This window comes from Nelumbo lutea, chromosome 2, assembly GCF_056320005.1.
Source record: "Nelumbo lutea isolate HS-2025 chromosome 2, American lotus-T2T, whole genome shotgun sequence".
Lineage (NCBI taxonomy): Eukaryota > Viridiplantae > Streptophyta > Magnoliopsida > Proteales > Nelumbonaceae > Nelumbo > Nelumbo lutea.
Window position 1 is genome coordinate 96673195 of NC_142685.1, and position 3210 is coordinate 96676404.

A 3210-nucleotide genomic window follows, 5' to 3' on the forward strand; every position below is an offset into this window, starting at 1 on the left:
TCCCTAGGCCAAGCTATCTTATAAAAACGCAGGGACTATGGGTAGATGCAAGATTAGCCCATCAGGTATAACCCTAAATGGCCTTACACTTAACCTCTCAACCCATAATGATCAAACACTGCCCGACAAGAGAGGACCACTCCCTCGGCTGCAAGGAACAGTGTTGCACTCTCTACTCATATGGATCCTAGGAATTAAAACCATTTGCAAACATTTTGAAACCATGCATTTCTATATATATCTTATATATAAATTTTGCAAAACAAAATTCCAACGATTGAAATCAACTGCCGGCAATTTGGTTTTTCGTCAGAGAGAGTGCATCCTCGATCATTACCTTTGTCCGACAAAGGGGCTGATCTTGTCATTATGATCACCCACTCAGATAAATTCTCAGACTGTCCCAATATACCCAAGTTTTGACCCCCTCTGAGGATCTCATTGATTGGCATATCAAAGATAGCCTAATCCGACAATTAGTGCAGTATCATAATCAAGTCTAGGGGTCAGGTGTAACTTTCCAGTTTTGCCCATCAATTTCCAAGGTCTAGGGCAATATTGGAAATCCGGTCCAATTGAAAGATTCAAGTAATCATACATTACATGTGCCTTGGGTCTCACCCTGGCGGCTAAGACAAGCCACCCCAACATTTGGCAGCACACCAGTGTCAGCTTTGGTAGAATAAATGTCCCCAAACTTATCCAACGGCTGTGAACAATTTAAAATAACACGAGTCTCATTAAGTGTTCAGTTTTAGGGTCTTACACAGAAACATACCACACAACATGAATCAAACATGCACTTTATTCATTTACATTGAATATCAAAAGTACATCAAAACTGATCGGAGCTAAGGGCATATAAAACTGTCTAACTTTCGCTTAACATACAATCACATGTGGATATGGGCCCAATATATTAAAACAGAAGTCATTTACAAAATAATATACTATTTTTATTTCCATATGGGCCCCCAAAAGATATGGTCTACTCTATTTAATCCTTGGAGATATATGAGCCCTAAGGGGATTTTTCATAACCACGGTGAACTCCATTTTCTCAGACAAATCGATTTCTTCTCCATCGCCAGCCGTCCACTCAAAATCCCTGATCAAATTGGCTACAAAATACTCGAGATGAAGCAAGGCCAATCCAAGAGCAGGAAATCTCCCTGGTCCCCGTTATATCAAACACTTCCCCTGCATCAACGTCACCGGTCAAGAACCTCTCCGGCTTGAACTCCATCGGGTCCTTCCACACTTTTGGGTCCCATCCCATGTCCGCTACCGTGAAATTCACCGTGAAGTTCTTCGGTATGACATACCCATCTATGGTGATGTCCTCTGTGACTGCGTGTGGTAGCACGAAGTGTCCAGGTGGGTGCCTTCTCAGACCCTCTAATACTACCGCCTTCAGATATGGCATCTTCTGCAGGTCTTCCTCTTTGATCTCTTCGCCGGATTTTACCACTCCTTCGATCTCTGAGACCAGCTTTGCTTGGATGTGTGGATGCTTCACCAGATTCGCCATGATTCACTGCAACGCGGTGGATGTTGTATCAGTGCCCGCGTTTAGAAACTCCGAGCACAAGGTCACCATCTCGTCCTCCGTCAGCTTTCTTCCTCCATCTGGGAGTTGAAGGCTGAGCAGCGTATCGACGTAGCAGAGGATGGATTCGCCCTTCTGGTTTTTCTTCTCTTGCTCTTGCCGGGCTCTCATTAGAGGAATGAGAACGCTTTCTTGGTTGTGCCTGAGCTGATAGAGCTCCTCCCACTTCTTTCGGAACACAATCTTTCCCAATCTTGGCATGAAAGCTAGCACGCTGAATCGACCGAAACTGGTTATGAGCTTCCTCTGAACGGATTCGACTTCCTTGATAACCTTCTCGTCGAGCTTTTCTCCGAAGCACATGAGCACCAACAAGCAGAACATGGCGTACTGGAAGTGATCCATGACGCGAACGGGTTGTTGGTCAGTATCTCCAAAACCCAGATGCGGGCGTTTCCGTAAGACTTAATCCGTGAAGGGTGGAGGATCTCGTGGGTAAGATTACGTCGGAAGAGGCGCCAGAGGGGGCCATAGGCGCCTGCACTGATGTTGTGTTGGTTGCTGGTAATGACGCGTCTGGGTGCGAGAGCTGGATGGCGATCGGCGAAGGTGGACCGTGCTGGATGAGGGCTTTGTGAGCGAGGTCGTGGTTGGCGATGAAGATAGCTGGGCGGAAGCCAATTTGAAGCTTGATGATGGGGCCGTACTTGGTGCGTAGATTGCGAACACTGGTTTCAATATCATAGAAGGATTTGCGAATCCATAAGAAGTCGCCTATGATGGGGACAGTAAAGGGACCTGGTGGGAGCTTATTGTGGTTGTGGTTGAGGGAGAGTAGATCCAGGAGGGATTTCAGTGCTGCAGAGATGCAGAGAGAGGCGAGGATGATGAACCAAATCTCCATCGGAGGCTGACAACACGATTTCTGATTAACTTTCTGTTGAAATGAATTGGAGATGGACAATTAATTTATACCCCAAAATTCCCATTTGCAAGTGTTTTGATACGTAGAGTTTAATTAGTGTATGAGAATTGAGAGAGAGACTAAGAGAGATATTTACGTGTTCATCACGTCACATCCTCTGGGGTTTCTGAATAGGTGTCTTGGCTCAATGGGTGGAGAAGGTATGATAAGCCCTTATAAAGAATTATAGGAATTTGATCCGTCCAGAATTATGGGCCCTCGTTTCGTAATAACTTACAAATCAAAACAAATAAACATTAGTCAAACTATTGGAAGAAGGGAAATTGCAAGGAAATTGGTACGATAAGAATTATGAAGAAAAGAACTGGGTTGGGCTTGACTCTCTAGGATCTGACAAGCGAGGTCCATCTCCAATCCTACGGAGGTGGCCCAAGACTTGCCCCTCAAGCATTCTTCTCAGCAGCCACAGGAAGACGAAGCAATTTATTCTTCCGCTATTACCCCGCTTTTGCATCATACATTTTGTCTTAAGTCCCGTTTGTTTGCAGGTATCACAATTCCTATAATCTTCTCCTACTTACGGGTGCTCGTAAAAAATCAAAAAATCGAACTGAACTGAGCAAATCAAATCGAAATATGCGGTTAATCAAATCGATTTATTTGGTTTTGGTTCAGCATTTTTGAAAACGGAGGAAAAAGTTTCATTTTTGGTCAAACTTAAAAAATCGTTGATTTA

The 3210-nt window shown here is 44.3% G+C and overlaps 1 pseudogene; it reads right to left on the reverse strand.

Annotated features, from left to right (window-relative positions):
* Positions 1-775: 775 nt before the first annotated feature.
* LOC148872197 (cytochrome P450 89A2 pseudogene) lies at positions 776-2663 on the reverse strand (annotated as a pseudogene).
* Between the last annotated feature and the right edge of the window lie 547 nt (positions 2664-3210).